The following is an 18,851-nucleotide window of genomic DNA, read 5'->3' on the forward strand; positions in this document are numbered from 1 at the left end:
ACATGGTGAAACCCGGTCTTTACTAAAAATACAAATATTATCTGGGTATGGTGGTGCACACCTGTAGTCCCAGCTACTCAAGAGGCTGAGGCAGGAGAATTTCTTGAACCAGGGAGGAGGAGGTTGCAGTGAGCCAAGATCGCACCCCCTGCACTCAGGTCTCGGCAACAAGTGTGAGACTTTATCTCCAGAAAAAAAAAAAAAAAAGCTAACTTTCCTAAATATATATGCACCCAATACAGGAGGACCCAGATTTATAAAGCAAGTTGTTAGAGACCTACAAAGAGACTTAGATTCCCACACAATAATGGTGGTAGAATTTAACACCTCACTGTCAATATTAGACAAATCAACAAGATAGAAAATCAAAAAGGATATCCAGGACTTGAACTTAGCTCTGCACCAAGTGGACCTAATAGACTTCTACAGAAGTCTCCACCCCATCAACAGAATATACATTCTTTCAGCACCACATCGCACTTATTCTAAACTTGACCACATAATTGGAAGCAAAACACTCCTCAGCAAATGCAAAAGAAGAGAAATCATAACAGTCTCTCGGACCACAGTACAATCAAGTTAGAACTTCAGGATTAATAGACTCACTCAAAACTGCACAACTACATGGAAACTGAACGACCTGCTCCTGAAAGACTCCTGGGTAAATAATGAAATTAAGGTATAAATGAAGATGTTCTTTGAAAACAATAGGAACAAAAACACAGTGTACCATAATCTGTGGGACACATTTAAAGCAGTCTGTAGAGGAAAATTTATAGCACCAAATGCCCACAAGAGAAAGCAGGAAAGATCTAAAATCGACAACCTAAAATCACAATTAAAAGAACTAGAGAAGCAAGAGCAAACAAATTCAAAAGTTAGCAGAAGGCAAGAAATAACTAAGATCAGAGGAGACCTGAAGGAGATAGAGACAGAAAAAACCATTAAAAAAATCAATGAATCAAGGAGCTGGTTTTTTGAAAAGGTCAACAAAATAGATAGACTGCTAGCCAGACTAATAAAGGAGAAAAGACAGAAGAATCAAATAAACACAATAAAAAATGATAAAGGGGATATCACCACTGATCCCACAGAAATACAAACTACCATCAGAGAATACTATAAACACCTCTATGCAAATAAACTAGAAAATCTAGAAGAAATGGATAAATTCCTGAACACATACAGCCTCCCATGATGAAACCAGGAAGAAGTCGAATCCCTGAATAGGTCAATAAGAAGTTCTGAAATTGAGGCAGTAATTAATAGCCTACCAACAAAAGCCGAAGAACAGACAGATTAACAGCCGAAATCAATGGGAGCTACAAAGACGAGCTGGTCCCATTCCTTCTGAAACAATTCCAAGCAATAGAAAAAGAGGGAATCCTCCCTAACTCATTTTACAAGGACAACATTATCCCGATAACAAAACCTGGCAGAGACACAATAAAAAAAAAAAAAGGAAATTGCAGGCCAATATCCCTGATGAACATCGATGTAAAAATATTCTATAAAATATTGGCAAACCAAATCCAGCAGCACATCAAAAAGCTTACCCACCACCATCAAGTCGGTTTCATCCCTGGGATGCAGGGCTGGTTCAGCATAGCAAATCAATAAACGTAATCCATCACAGAAACAGAACCAATGACAAAAATCACACGATTATCTCAATAGATGCAGAAAAGGCCTTCGACAAAATTTAATTGCCCTTCATGCTAAAAACTCTTGATAAATTAGATAATGATGGAAAGTATCTCAAAATAATAAGAGTTATTTATGACAAACCCACAGTCAATATCATACTGAATGGGCAAAAACTGGAAGCACTCCCTTTGAAAACTGGCACAAGACAAGGATGCCCTCTCCCACCACTCCTATTCAATGTAGTATTGGCAGTTCTGGTCAGGGCAATAGGGCAAGAGAAAGACATAAAGAGTATTCAATTAGGAAAAGAGGAAGTCAAATTGTCCCTGTTTGCAGACGACATGATTGTATATTTAGAAAACCCCATCATATCAGCCCCAAATCTCCTTAAGCTGATAAGCAACTTCAGCATAGCCTCAGGATACCAAAATCAATGTGCAAAAATTACAAGTATTTCTACACACAAATAACAGAAAAACAGAGAGCCAAATTATGAGTGAACTCCCATTCACAGTCGCTACAAAGAGAATAAAATACTCAGGATTACAACTTACAAGGGATGTGAAGGACCTCTTCAAGGAGAACTACAAACCACGGCTCAAGGAAATAAGAGAGGGCACAAACAAATGGAAGAATATTCCATGCTCATGGATAGGAAGAATCAATATCATGAAAATGGCCATACTGCCGAAAGTAATTTATAGATTCAATGCCACCCTAATCAAGCTACCATTGACTTTCTTCACAGAATTGGAAAAAACTGCTTTAAATTTTATATGGAACCCAAAAAGAGCCTGCAGAGCCAAGACAATTCTTTTTTATTTTTTTGAGACTGAGTCTCGCTCTGTCACCTAGGATGGAGTGCAGTGGTGCGATCTTGAGAGCCAAGACAATTCTAAGCAAAAAGAACAAAGCTGGAGGCATCACACTACCTGACATCAAATTATGCTGCAAGGCTACAGTAACCAAAACTACATGGTACTGCTACCAAAACAGGTATGTAGACCAATGGAACAAAACAGAGGTCTCAGAATTAACACTACACATTTACAACCATCTGATCTTTGACAAACCTGACAAAAACAAGCAATGAACAAAGGATTCCCTATTTAATAAATAGTGTTGGGAAAACTGGGTAGCCATATGCAGAAAGCTAAAACTGGATCCCTTCCTTACACCTTGTACAAAAGTTAACTCAAGATGGATTAAAGACTTAAACATAAGACCTAAAACTATAAAAACTCTAGAAGAAAATCTAGGCGATATCATTGAGGATATAGGCAAGGGCAAAGTCTTCATGATTAAAACTCCAAAAGCAATTGCAACAAAAGCCAAAATGGACAAACAGTATCTAATTAAACTAAAGAGCTTCTGCACAGCAAAAGAAACTATCATCAGATTGAATAGGCAACCTACATAATGGGAGAAAAATTTTGCAATCTATCCATCTGACAAAGGGCTAATATACAGAATCCACAAAGAATTTAAACAAATTTATTAGAAAAAAACAAACAACTGATCAAAAAGTGGGTGAAGGATATGAACAGACATTTCTCAAAAGAAGACATTTTTGCAGCCAACAAACAGATGAAAAAAAGCTCATCATCACTGGTCATTAGAGAAATGCAAATCAAAACCACAATGAGATACCATCTCATGCCAGTTAGAATGGTGATCATTAAAAAATGAGGAAACAACAGATGCTAGAGAGGATGTGGAGAAATAGGAACACTTTCACACTGTTGTTAGGAGTGTAAGTTAGTTCAACCATTGCGGAAGACACTGTGGTGATTCCTCAAGTATCTAGAACTAGAAATACCATTTGACCCAGCAATTCCAATCCTGGGCATATACACAAAGATTATAAATCAGTCTACTATAGGGACACACGCACATGTATATTTATTGTGGCACTGCTCACAATAGCCAAGACTTGGAAGCAATCCAAATGCACATCAATGATAGGCTGGATAAAGAAAATGTTACACATATACACCATGGAATACTATGCAGTCATACAAAAGGATGAGTTTATGTCCTTTCCAGGGACATGGATGAAGCTGGAAACCATTATTCTCAGCAAACTAACACAAGAACAGAAAACCAAACACCACATGTTCTCTCTCATAAGTAGGAAGTGAACAACAAGAATACATGGATATGGTGGGGTAGCCATCACACTCCAGGGCTTCTCAAGGGGTAGGGGGCTAGGGGAGGGATAGCATTAGGAGAAATACCTAATGTAGATGACTGATTGATGGGTGCAGCAAACCACCATGGCTCGTGTATACCTATGTAACAAATCTGCACGTTCTCCACATGTACCCCCAAACTTAAACTACAATTTTTAAAAAGAAAAAAAAATAGAATACATAAAGTAGTTTGTTTCAAGTTGTTTGAAAATTTACTGATAAAATGATTGCTCTTTATGTACAGCTTCTGAAATTAGCTGGATGCACATTTGACAAGGCTCATACATCTATCTGCACAAAATGTTTGTTTACAAAAGTCATATAAATATAAAAAGAAAAAGTACACAGGAGGGGACAGAGAGATAATGCGAGACAGTAAGCAACGTGTATAAAATGTTTCAAGGACTTATAAGAATAACGTCAGGAAGGCTAAAGCCCAGATAAAAGGAACATGCATCAAAAATGCTTAGGAGCAGCCATGACATTTTAAATCTAAATTTATAGCAAGAGGAGCCAGAGACTTGGGACTAACGGAAAAATATTAATGGATGTTAGAGACTTTAAAAGTTCATTTTCTCTTCTACTTTTCTGCCAAGGAGATTGGGAAGAAATAACAAAATATTGGTCAAATGGATTAGAAGCTCTGGTTAGGTAAAGTAACCATGGATTACCATCTTGTTCACAGAGTAAGATATTGAGATCTTCCAGGTGAAATCAATAGACGGTTGCTGATAATTTATAAGAACTGTGGAGAATGGTATTTATGCCAAATATTAGTAACAGCTTCATTTCTCAATATTCAAAAACTTGAAGGAATTAAACACTTCTGAATGTAATGCCAAACTTGTGGATGTTTCTATAACAGAGTTTGAGGCATATAAATCTTAGTTAAGAAGTAGTAACTATATTTCTTGGCTCATGCAGACAAAAATGACTATGTCCAAGATTTTATAACCACTTTTTCACCTTGTACAGAGAATTTACATGTTAAAAATCATTGGAGTAACTTTGTAAATGTGACTTCTACAGAAAATCAAGAAAACTTTAACTGTGTTAAGTAACATGGCCATAATTGGTAGAAAGTGTATATTGGTATATTGGTAGAAAGTGTATTGGTAGAAGCTATAAAGGTATAAGTTACTTCTTGGTATAAGGAAAAATAATTATTACATTTGTTGTGCTGTATTATGTTTGGTTCTCGAATTCTTGTAACACATTTTTATGTTTGCTTGTAGAATTCTTGATTTTTATATTGCCACAGCAATTTTGCTCAACTTTGGCATATGCACTTATATGTTTATTTATAATACAACACACCTTTCATATCTTTAAAACCACATTCAAGAAACTAAATATTTCTTCAGTGTTGCTTTAAATTTTCATTCTTACACATACTTGAATATTAAAATTTCCATGATTTTATTACTTTTGCGCATATAGTATATAATGTAGGTCTAAGGTAGTGTTTTCATTAACTAACTTTAATTTTCTTATTAGCAATTTATGTTAGTACTATATAGCTTGTATTTTATTAAAAATTCTGTACTATAACTTGTTTTAACAACTTCAGTTTGATTTCAGATTTAATAAAACATGGCCAGTGTTTCTGATTGGCTTGTATCATAGCTACTTTGCCAACTTATTTACTCTTTCTTACTGTCAAACTGAAGGACAACTCATGTAATCTTATTAACCTATCTCTCACCTTGTTAGAGAAATATAGCCATTATCTATATTTAGATAATTTAAACCAAGAAAACTTGAACAATAATTTTAAAAGATGTGGAAAAAGAAGAGGAAAATGTTTTGACAAAGAAAAATCATTCAAGAATAAATGAAAGCAAACTATGAATATAATTCTTTTTTTTAAAAAAATTAAGTTCTGGGATATGTGTGCGGAATGTGCAGTTTTGTTACATAGGTATACATGTGCCATGTGGTTTGCTGCACCTATAAATCCATCAGCTAGGTTTTAAGCCCCACATGCATTAGGTATTTATCCTAATGCTCTCCCCTCCTTGTCCCCAACCCCCGACAGGCCCCAGTGTGCGATGTTCCCCTCCCTGTGTCCATGTGTTCTTACTGTTCAACTCGCACCTATGAGTGAGAAGATGCAGTGTTTGGTTTTCTGTTTCTGTGTTAGTTTGCTGAGAATCATGATTTCCAGCTTCATCCATGTCCCTGCAAAGGACATGAACTCATTTTTTTTATGGCTGCATAGTATTCCATGGTGTGTATGTGTTACATTTTCTTTATCAAGTCTATCATTGATGGGCATTTGGGTTGGTTCCAAGTCTTTGCTATTGTAAATAATGATACAATAAACATACGTGTGCATGTGTCTTTATAGTAGAATGATTTATAATCCTTTGGGTATATACCCAGTAATGGGATTGCTGGGTCAAGTGGTATTTCTGGTTCTAGATTTTTGAGGAGTCATCACACTGTCTTCCATAATTGTTGAACTAATGTACACTCCCACTAACAGTGTAAAAGCGTTCCTATTTCTCCACAGTCTCTCCAGCATCTGTTGTTTCTGGACTTTTTAATGATCACCATTCTAACTGGCATGAGATGGTATCTCATTGTGGTTTTGATGTGCATTTCTCCAATGACCAGTGACAGCGAGCTTTTTTGCGTATGTTTGTTGGCCACACAAACGTCTTCTTTTGAGAAGTGTTTGTTCTTATCCTTTGTCCACTTTTTGATGGTTTTGGTTTTTTTTTTTGTAAATTTGTTTAAGTTCCTTATAGATTCTGTATATTAGCCCTTCATCAGATGGATAGATTGCAAACATTTTCTCCCATTTTGCAGGTTGCCTGTTCACTCTCATAATAGTTTCTTTTACTGTGCAGAGCTCTTTAGTTTAGTTAGATCCTGTTTGTAAATTTTGGCTTGTGTTGCAATTGCTTTTGGAGTTTTAGTCATGAAGTCTTTGCCTATGTCCTGAGTGATATTGTCTAAGTTTTCTTCTAGGGTTTTTATGGTTTTGGGTTTTACATTTAAGTCTTGAAAGCACAGACAGTTATAATTTTTGTATTTTAAATTTTGACTTTATGCTAATGCATCAAGATATTTTGTTATTGTTGCAGTTATTGTTGTTGAAATGCGTCTTCTCCCTTTTGTGCAAAATATATAGGCTCTTATTGTTTTTCTTAAGAGTTTTTGTTGGTTGAAAAACACAAATTACTGGAAACTGGGGATCTTCTTAAATTTTGTAAAAACCTATGCAACTGATTTATACAATGTGCCAGACTTAGTAGTGAAGAAATGAATGACTTTACCTGGATTTCCATTGTCCCTTCAATTCCTCTGCTGAAACTTGTTATTCTTTTCCTCTTGATTTAAAATTTGGGAAAATCTTATAAATTTCTTATGACTTTGAGATAAAATAAAGTCTATTTTGAGATAATAAAAGTCTAGTCCACTATAATATAGCTCCAGACCGTATAACATCAATATTTTGAAAACTTAACCAAATATATCTTTCTCCTTTTCCCCAACACAGATCTGCTGAAGCCTTGGATGCCTTCAGGGAAGCTACAAGACAGGATAAGCTGCTTTCTCACATCTAACTCCATTTCCTCTGCACTAGCTAACAGCTGCATGGAAGAGTCTACAAAAGGGCATACTGTGGAAGAAAGGCAAAGCAATACTGGTATTGTTGTAATATGATGTTTATGGCAGAAGCAACATTTTTGACCTTTCTTCCTATGGAGCACCGTTGTTGGTTGCTCAGTGTATTAGAAAAGTGTAAAATGAGCACTTATTTATTTCCTGCAGTAAGAACTCTAACGTTAAGTAGCTCAGAAATTTTAAAAGGCAGCATAACAATGCCATCAAGAATCCATGTTCTCATCTTTCTGTTTCTCCATCTTTATGTGTTGGCATTTATTTTCATGCCTGTTTTATCCTAGTGGCAAGAGAAAAGTCGTGCCTTAAAGTTTATATCTTTGCTACAGATAAATACAAAAGGAAAATATGAATAATAGTGAGCCATATTAATTGAGTTAGTCCCTTTTTGACAAGAACAGAAAATATGAAGTTTTGTAACGTAATATTGTAAGTAAACAGTTTTGGGACAGTTTATATTTAAAGAAAAATTGTGAAGATAGTACAAAAGGTTGTCATATATTTTTAACTCAGTTGTTCCTACTATTAATTTCTTACATTATATGCTAATTTATTATAATTAATAAACCAATATTAATATATTATTATTGATATAGTCCACACTTTATTCAGTTTTTCTTAGTTGTTAACTTATATCTTTTTTGTCTGTGTAGGATTCTGTCTATAACACTTCATTGCATTTAGTTATTATATCTCCTTAGGCGATTCTTGGCTACAACAGTTTTTCAGACTTTCCTTATTGTTAATGACCTTGAAAGTGCTGAGAAGTACCAGCCACGCTTTGTAGAAGTTGAGATTTGTCTGAAATTTTTCTCATGATTAGGCTGTGGTTACATGCTTCAAAAAGGAAGATCAGAGAAATAAAATATCATTTTCTCCACGTCATGCTGAGGATCTATACTATCAACATGATTTGTGACTGCTAATACTGACTTTGATCACATGGCTGAAGTAGTTTCTCAGATTTCTCCACAGTAAACTTATTTTTTTCCATCTTGTACTCTTCAGAAGGAAATTACTTTATGTAGCTCTCACTTAAAGAATGGAGGCTCTCAGTAGTGGCTCATGCCTTAATCCCAACACTTTGGGAGGCTGAGGCAGGCAAATTGCTTGGACCAGGAGTTTGAGACCAGCCTGGGCAACATGGCGAAACCCCTTCTCTACAAAAAATACAAACAAATTAGCCTGGAATGGTGGCACATGTCTGTAGACCCAGCTACTCAGTAGGCTGAGGTGGGAGGATTGCTTGAGATTGGGAGGTTGAGGCTGCAATGAGCTGAGTTGTGCCACTTCAGCCTGGATGACAGAGCAAGACTCTGTCTCAAAAAATAATAAGAAAAAGAATAGAGGCTCTGCTCCACCTCCTTAAAGATAGATTATCTACAGAAATTATTTGGAATATCAGGTGACAGCCTGGGAACCTATGTATTGGGCCTCAAAGTACGTAAAAAACATTATAATGTTTAATTAGTATCTCTGAAAAATTATTTAAAATAATCCTAAGCTTAATTTATAGTATTATTTCTTAAAATGAGTTTTCTCCACCTACTCCTTAGTATCCTTCTTATCTTGCAGATTTACTAAAGTCTCTCTGTTCAAGCTATGTTCTCAAATTAATAATGAATGTCATACAAAGAAAAACCCTTCCCTTAAAAATCCCCCCAAAATTTATATTTAAGGCTTTTTTTCTCTCCTTTCTCCACTTTTGTTCTTTTTATAGTTTTTTATGTCTTATTGTGGGGACACATTTCTACCATATCTATGAAAAAATATTCTATATCCCAGTTTAGATGATTGTGTATATTGATAGAGAGATATCCATTGTGTATCACTATCTATTGATATCTATCTATCTCCATTCTATTGATTCTAGATCACACAAACTCCTTACCTAGACTGGTTGACCCAGAACCTTTCCTGAGTGATGGAGGCATGGAGTGAAGTCAAGAGACAAAATCCAGAATGATTTGTATTAGTTGGCAGTGAAGGATAAAAAGAATAGTTTGAACACATGTAATTAAATACATTTTATCTCACCCATAGTAACTTAATATTTGAGAGGATGATGTTACTTAGGTCACGTGTGTTACTTAATGGGCAATGTGTTTAGCCAAAATGGCATCAAGTGAGCTGGCAACTGCAGATTAACAATGCAAAAGTTTTCTTAATTTGTGCCCACAGTGCCTGAGGAGAGCAGTACCTAAAATTCTCATTTATGATTAGTCTTAGGTGAAAATATTCAGCATCTGTGTCAACTAATGTGACGTGAAGCACTTTATTTAGATATTAATAACATTATAATTAAATAAAAAGCTGGCTTATTTCAGTTATAGCACAGATCATGGTGCCCCTCTTTTCTATAGTCATGATCATTGAGGAGTAGAATGTTGCTTATAAATTTAATCAAAATATGTTTGTTGTCTAATTTCTAATAAAAGTTTTTAGATAAAGTTAATTTAAAAAGCTGACACATGAGCCATTTTTCTTGAAGAGAAAGGTTAGAGGATGAAAACAGTTTTTAAAAGTACCTGTAGTATTCTAAAAAATAAACTAATTTTAATACACATATCTCTAGTTTTGTGGGCTTTTCTTATAACTGCTCTTCATTACTTCCTCAGCTATTCATTTTGTGACATCCCTGTGTCTGTTGCAATGTTTCCTGTGGGACAACTGTGTCTTAATATTTTAGTAACAGCACAGCCATGTAATTATCTATAAATAATTTAACATGTATTTCATTCATGTGGAAATGATCCAATTAGCCAAAGTGGGGGAAAAATAACTTTCTATGAAATGTTAAGTCATTTACAGTATGGTTTATTAATTAATTAATTATTATGATTTTAGTCCTACATTAGCTAATAAAAAATATTTTTGAATTTGTATTATCTGCCTAGTTTCTCCAACCGGTTTGAAGCTACTAATACTCATTTTCTCTTTCTTGAAGTTTGTGGCACAAATCTGTGCCTATGGTTGTAGATTTTTAGAAAGTTTAGCTAGGATTGCTTTAATTTTAGCTAAGACTTTCCTTTCAATAATTATATGGTTTGGCTCTGTGTCCCTACCGAAATCTCATTTTGAATTGTACTCGCATAATTCCCACCTGTTATGGGAGAGACCTGGAGGGAGATTATTTAAATCATGAAGGCAGTTTCTCCCATTCTGTTCTAATGGCAGTGAATAAATCTCATGAGATCTGATGATTTTAAGAGGGGTTTCTGCTTTTGCATCTTCCTCATTTTCTCTTGCTGCTGTCATGTAAGATGTGCCTTTTGCCTCCTACCATGATTCTGATGCTTTCCCAGCCATATGGAACTTTAAGTACAATTAAATCTTTTTTTCTTCACAGTCACAGGTATGTTTATATCAGCAGCATGAAAACAGACTAATACAGTACATCGGTACCAGTAGAGTGGGGCATTGTTGAAAAGATACCAGAAAATGTGGAAGTCACTTAGGAACTGGGTGACAAGCAGAGGTTGGAACAGTTTGGAGGGCTCAGAAGAAGATAGGAAAATGTGGGAAATTTTGGTACTTCCTAGAGACTTAGTGAGTGGCTTTGACCAAAAGCCAGATAGCAGTATGGACAATAAGTCCAGGCTGCGGTGGTCTCAGATGAAGATGAGGAACATGTTGGGAACTGGAACAAAGGTGACTTTTGTTATGTTCTAGCAAAGAGACTGGTGGCATTTTGCCCCTGCCCTAGAAATTTGTGGAACTTTAAACTTGAGAAAGATGATTTAGAATATTTGGAAGAAGAAATTTCTAAGCAGCAAAGCATTTGAGAGGTGACTTGTGTGCTGTTAAAGGCATTCAGTTATAAAACAGAAACAGAGCATAAAAGTTTGGAAAATTTGCAGTCTGACAATGTGATAGAAAAGAAAATCCTATTTTCTGAGGTAAAATTCAAGCCAGTTGCACAAATTTGCATAAGTAACGAGGAGCCAAATGTTAATCACCAAGACAAGGGGGAAAAATGTCTCCAGGGCATGTCAGAGGTCTACATGGCAGCACCGCCCATCACTGACCTGGAAGCCTAGGAGGAAAAAAAAATGATTTACTGGGCTGGGCCCAGTGTCCCCATGCTGTGTGCAGCCTAGGGACTTGGTGCCCTACATCTCAGCTGCTCCAGCTATTGCTAAGAGGAGCCAAGGTACAACTTGGCATGTGGTTTCAGAGGGTGCAAGCCCCAAATCTTGGAAGCTTCCATGTGGTGTTGAACCTGTGGATTCACAGAAGTCAAGAATTGAGGTTTGGGAACTTCCACCTAGATTTCATAAGACGTGTGGAAATGCCTGGATGCCCAGGCAAAAGTTTGCTGCAGGGGCAGAGCCCTCATGGAGAACTTTTGATAGCACAGTGTGGAAGGGAAATATGGGGTCAGAGCCCCCACACAGAGTCCCTACTGGGACACTGCCTAGTGGAACTGTGAGAAGAGGGCCACCATCCTCCAGACACCTGAATGGTAGATGCACCGACAGCTTGCACTGTGGGCCTGGAAAAATCCACAGACACTCAATTCCCGCCTGTGAAAGCAGCCAGGAGTGGGGCTATACTTTGCAAAGCCACAGAGGCAGAGTTGCCAAAGACGATGGCAACCTACTTCTTGCATCAGCTTGTGCCAGATATGAGGCATGGAATCAAAGGAGATCATTTTGGAGCTTTAGAATTTCACTGCTCTGCTAGATTTTGGACTTGCATGGATCCTGTAACCCCTTTGTTTTGGCCAATTTATCCCATTTGGAGCAGCTATATTTACCCAATACCTGTACTCCCATTGTATCTAGGAAGTAACTAGCTTGCTTTTGATTTTACAGGCTCATAGGCAGAAGGGACTTGCCTTGTCTCAGATGAGAGTTTGGACTATGGACTTTTGGGTTAATGTGGAAATGAGTTAAGACTTCGGGGGACTGTTGGGAAGGCACAATTGGTTTTAAAATGTGAGGACATGAGGTTTGGAGGGGCCAGGTGAGAATTGATATGGTTTGGCTCTGTGTCCCCACCCAAATCTCATCTTGAATTGTACTACCATAATTCCCACCTGTTGTGGGAGGGACCTCATGGGAGATAATTTGAATCACGGGGACAGTTTCCCCATACTGTTCTTGTGGTGGTAAATAAGTCTCATGAAATCTGATGGTTTTATCAGAGCCTTATGCTTTTGTATCTTCCTCATTTTCTCTTGCCACTGCAATGTAAGAAGTATCTTTTGCCTCCCGCAAATTCTGAGGTCTCCCCACTGTGTAGAACTGTAAGTTCAATTAAACCTCCTTTTTTTCCCCGTCTCAAGTATGTTTTTATAAGCAGGATGAAAGTGGACTAATAGAAATAGGTTAATTGGCTCACTGTATTCTTTGCCCACATTCCCCAATATAGAAACCATATCATTCATTATGAAGGTAGATTTCCCCACTAGTGTACTTATTATTAGAGTAATGATAAAGGTACAGCAGTGACACAGAGAACTAAAAGTTGTTGATGACTTGGTATTCCTTTCCACTAACATTTGGTAAAAAGGTCTTAGAGTTTACTGGAGGGGAGAAAGAAGGAGATTTTAGAGATAAATGTAGTCTGCATTATGCCTGCATAGCCCACACTGTAGATACTTTGTCTACATATAATTCAACCTTGACTGAAGTAAGCAGTCTTGACCTTTTTTTTTGTTTTTTCTTCCTATGAGTTATAAGTTTGATGCTAATAAATTAAATGAATTAAATTTAATTCTGAAAACCAGTTCATCAACAAGATATTTGATTTTCTAGGAAAAAAAAGAGATTCAGTATCTACTTCCAAGTTTTACTTATACTAACAGATTCAGCTGAGTATCAAACACACAAACAAAACTATCATCAAAATAACCCATTCGTTTCAAAGTGAGATTGATTGTACAGCCTTCAACAAGAGCTCCAGCTCATTTATATACTTACTACAATGCTTAGCAATTTCATTTGTCAGAACATGCTGTTTGATGTACCAGTTCACAGTCTGACTTTACTACATGGTCTTCTAGGAAAGATGTTCTTCAGGTGAAGTGGTTTAAAATATCTGTAAAACACTAAATAAGTTAGTGCCCAATAAATGGTAATATATAGGTTTTAGTGATAGGTGACTGAAATCATAACTTATAGTCAGTGTAGGAGGTCATTTTGCCATGATTGTAAATATTGTTTTAAGGTTTTTATATCTAACACAGATGCTGCATATATACCTGTAAATAAATGATTTTCTTCAAGACAAAATTACCCAATATTAAACTTTTTTTTTTGCAAATTAAGACACAATAAGAAAATATTTTATCTACACCGGGAAAATGGCAATATGATTAAAAATTATTGAGCTTTTGCTCCAAGTGTAAATTTTTTTCTAATATAATCATTTTTTAATTGAAGATTTTTGTTAAGATAATTTTAGATTCACATGCATGTAACAGAGGTATCCCATTATTTCCTTTACCAGTGTTCCACAATGGTAACATTTTTCAGAACTATAGCACAATATCACACCAAGATAGTCACATTGATACAATCTAATGATCCTATTCAAATTTCCTTAGCTCTTCCTGTACTTGTTTGTGAGTGTGTGTATATGTTTAGCTCTATATAATTTTTTCACAAGTATAGATTGTGTATCCACCACCAAAATAAAAATATTGAAAAGTTATATCCCCACAAGGATCCCTCAAGTGTTAGTCCATTTTTGCACTGCTATAAGGAAATGCCTGAGATGGTAATTTATAAAGAAAAGAGGTTTAATTCGCTCATAGTTCTGCAGGCTGTACAGGAAACATGAGGCTGGCACATGCTCAGCTTCTGTGGAGGCTTCAGGAAATGTTCAATCATAATGGAAGGTGAAGGGGAAGCCAGCACTTCACATGGCTGGAGCAGGAGGAAGAGAGAAAGGAAGGAGGTACTATACACTTTTAAGCAACATGATCATGTGAGAACTCACTCACCATTGTGACACAATACAGAGGGAAAAATCCACCTCCATAATCCAATCACTTCTTTTCAGGTCCCATCTCCAATATTGGGGTTACAATTGAACATGAGATTTCATATTTGGGGATCCAAATAATATCACCTCACATAGCTTTTACTTTTTTATTATCACACCCACCTCCCTCCTCTGCACACCACCAATTACCAGGTTGTGTAACTCCAGACAACCACTACTCTATTTTCCATTTATAAAATTTTACCTTGCCAGGCTCAAGCCTGGCTTTGGGAGGTGGAGACAGGCGAATCACTTAAGGCCAGGAGTTCAAGACCAGCCTGGCCAACATGGCAAAACCCTGTCTCTACAAAAAATAGCTTGGTGTAATGGCACATGCCCGTAATCTTAGCTACCCAGGAGACTGAGGCACGAGAATTATTTAAACCTGGGAGATGGAGGTTGCAGTGAGCTGAGATGGTGCTTCTGCACTCTAGTCTTGGTGAGAGAGTGAGAATCTGCCTCAAAAATAAATACAAATAAATAAATAAATAAATAAATAAATAAATAAACAAGAAATAAATAAAATTTTGTCTCAAAGCATTATATAAATGGAATCATACACTATGCAAACTTTTCACCTAGAATAATTCCCTGAAAATTCTTTGAAGTTGTTGCAGGCACAAATAGAGCTTCTTTTTATTGCTGAATAGTATTCAATGGCATGTAGATAACAGTTTGTTTCATTGGTCATGTGTTGTTCACATGTTCACATGTTGAAGAATATCTGTACTATTTTCAGTGTTTATCTGTGTTTTTATTATTATGAATAAAAGTGCGATATTCATTTACAAGCTTTTGGATGAACATAACTTTTTCTCCATGATAAATGCCCGTGAGTATAATTGCCATACTGTAAATGCATATTTACTTTTATAAGACTGTAAAATTGTTTTCCAGAGTGGCCGTATCATTTTGTATTTCCAGCAATGTAAGAATGGTGCAGTTTCTCAGAATTCTTCCAAACATTTCGTGTTTTCATATATATTTTTTTAATTCTAGTCATTCCGATAGGTGTGCAGTGATTTGTCATTGTGATTTTTATTTGCATTTTTTGTGTAGAGCATCTTTTCATGTGCTTATTTGCCATCTGTGTATCCTCTTCGGTAAACTGTTTCTTAATATTTTACTCATTTTCTTATTAAAAATTTTAACTTTTGAGTTTTAAAAGTTTTAAAACATATTTTATATACTAGTTCATTGCTGATTATGTGATTTGCAAATATTTTCTCTCATTCAATATTGTCACATGTGTCCGTGTGAAGAGAGTCCACCAAACAGGCTTTGGGTGAGCAACAAGGCTGTTTATTTCACCTGAGTGCAGGTGGGCTGAGTCTGGAAAAGGAGTCAGCAAAGAGTGGTGTGATTATCATTTGTTCTTATAGGTTTGGGATAGGCGTACAAAGTACCTTCTTAAGGGTGGGGGAGAAAATATTGTATCAGTTAAGGTGGAGCAGGAACAAATCACAATGGTGGAATGTCATCAGTTAGGGCTGTTTTCACTTCTTTTGTGGACCTTCAGTTGTTTCAGGCCATCTGGATGTATACGTGCAGGTCACCGGGGATATGATGGCTTAGCTTGGCCTCAGAGGCCTGACATTCCTGTCTTCTTATGTTAATAAGAAAAACAGATCAAAATGGTAGTGAAGTGTTGAGGCAGTGAAAATTTTGGGGGGTGGTATGGAGAGATAATGGGCGATGTTTCTCAGGGCTATTTAGAGTGAGATTAGGGGCAGCATGGAAACCTAGAGTGGGAGAGATTAAACTGAAGAAAGATTTTGGGGCAAGGGACGATATTGTGGGCTTGTTAGAAGGAGAATTTGTCATATAGAATGATTGGTGATGGCTTGGATGCAGTTTTGTATGAATTGAGAAACTAAATGGAAGGACGACACAAGGTCCAAATAAGAGAAGGAGAAAGATAGATATTAAAGGATGAAGAATTTGGGAGGTCCCACGACATCCAATTAGGGAGTGCCCAAGGGGGTTCAGCATAATTATTTGCTTGGTTAGTGAGTTTTTGGGCTCTCTCCTTGAGTATTTTTATTTTGTCATACACCAGGCCAGATTGATTTAGGTAAAAACAATACTCTTCACTTAAAAATATAGAGTCCCCTTTTTTAGCAGTGAGTAAGTTGAGGCCTCAGCGATTTTGGAGGAAAGAGAAATGCAAAGCCAGCAATCGTTTGTTAAAGAAGGACTAGAAATGACTAGGAGAGAGTGACTGGGATTGATAGTGTGGTGGAGATAGCTGGGGAGAGGTACAGGGTAGCATAAGAACAGGAATGAGAATAAGAGTGAGTATAAACTAAGGAATAGGACTTTATCAGGGTGAAAGTATTGGAGGGTTCCCTGCCAGCAAAGATCATCTATCTACTCTAAGAGGGAGTTAAGAGTGGTGGTTTGGGGAGAGCACCAGGAGATATCAGCTGTGACGGCTTGGAGACACAGTGTAAACCACCAGTGTAAACAAGAGCAGGGCATTTATGAGTAGTTGAGAATGGTGAATAGGAGCATGACTAGACAGAAGATAGTAGGGATGACAAGTTTTTGGGGTGCAGTCCAAGTAGTGGGGGTGACTGTATAAAGCCCTGTTGTAAAAAGTAGGGTAAGGATGAATAGACTTAATAGAATGAAGGGATGTATTAGACTCATGAGGGTTATTATTGTTCTTCAGAAATGCAAGTGAATTTAAGGGAAGTAGGGGAGAGTACTTGCGACTTCCAGGAGGAAGAGGAGAGATTAGGCTGGCTGTCAAATGGACACAGCTTTATTCTGGAGCAGTGAACCCAATAGGGAGTATCCTGCAGGTGGACAGCAGCTGCGGTACTATAGATGACTAAGTAGGGTCTGGTCCATTGAGGTTGTAGAGTTTGTGTCCGATTCTTAACAAGAACTGATCATCCAGCTAGGGTGTCTTCATATGGCTGGCAATCTGGAGTAGGCAAGAGAAGATTAGCAGCCTGGTGAATTTCCTGTCTAGCCTACTGGAGGACTGGAAGATACTCACCCAGAGGGCTGGTGACTGGAATGAGGTTGGGGTCAAGCAAGAAAGTGCATCCATATAAAAGTTCAAATGGACTGTATCCTGTAGCATCTTGAGGACAAGCTCTAATTCTAAGAAGGGCAAGAAGTAAAAGTACTGTCCAGTCCTTTTTAAGTGGAGGCTGAGCTTGGTGAGGTGTGTCTTCAAAAGACCATTAGTTTATTCTACCTTTCCTGAAGGTTGAGGACAGTAAGGGGCATGAAGGTTTCACTGAATACCAAGAGTCTGAGAAACTGCTTGGGTGATTTGACTAATAAAGGCTGGTCCGTTATCAAACTGTATAGAGCTGGGAAGGCCAAACTGAGGAATTATGTCTGACAGAAGGAAAAAATGACCATGGTGGCCTTCTCAGACCCTGTGGGAAAGGCCTCTACCAATCCAGCGAAAGTGTCTACCCAGACCAAGAGGTATTTTAGTTTCCTGACTTGGGGCATGTGAGTAAAGTCAATTTGCCAGTCCTGGGAGGGGGTAAATACCCGAGCCTGATATGTAGGGAAGGAAGGAGGCCTGAACAATTCCTGAGGAGTAGTAGAATAGCAGATGGAGCACTGAGAAGCAGATTTCCATGATGGAAAGGAAATGAGAGGTTCTAAGAGATGGACTAGCAGCTTATTACCTACATGGAAGAAGTTATGAAATGACAACAGAATAGAATGGGCCTGTGAGGCTGGAAGGAGATATATTCATTGGTCCAAGAACCATTTGCCTTGTGTGGGAAGAGACTGATAGGTGGAAGTTTCAGTGGGAGAGTAGGTGGGAGTGACTGATGAGAAGGAGAAAAACTGGCTGTGAGGGAGTTTCAGTGGGAGAGTAGGTGGGAGTGACTGATGAGAAGGAGAAAAACTGGCCGTGAGGGATAGAAGTTGGAACGCTGGCTGCTTCTTTAGCTACATTATCACCATAAGCATTGCCCTGAGCAATGGGATCTGATGCCTTTTGATGGCCCTTGCTCCAGCTTCCTTTGGAAGTAAAGCAGCCTTAAGAAGAGTTTTTATTAAAGAGGCATTAATGATGGAGGACATTTGCGTCATGAGGAAACCTCTTTCAGCCTATATAACAGCATGGTGGTGCAGGATATGGTAGGCATATTTAGAGTCAGTATAAATATTGATGTATAGTCCTTTTGCAAGAGTGAAGGCCCGAGTTAAGGCAATGAGTTTGTCTTGCTGTGAGGTAGTGGAGGGGGGCAGAGTGGTAGCCTCAATGATAGATGTGGAAGACACTCCCTGCCTTTGCTGGTGAATGGTGATTAGGACTGGTGGAACTGTCATCAATAAACCAAGTGTGATCAGGGTGAGGAACAGGAAAGAAGGAAATATGGGGAAATTGAGTGATGTCAGGTG

This window comes from Papio anubis, chromosome 7 (assembly GCF_008728515.1).
Source record: "Papio anubis isolate 15944 chromosome 7, Panubis1.0, whole genome shotgun sequence".
Taxonomy (NCBI): domain Eukaryota; kingdom Metazoa; phylum Chordata; class Mammalia; order Primates; family Cercopithecidae; genus Papio; species Papio anubis.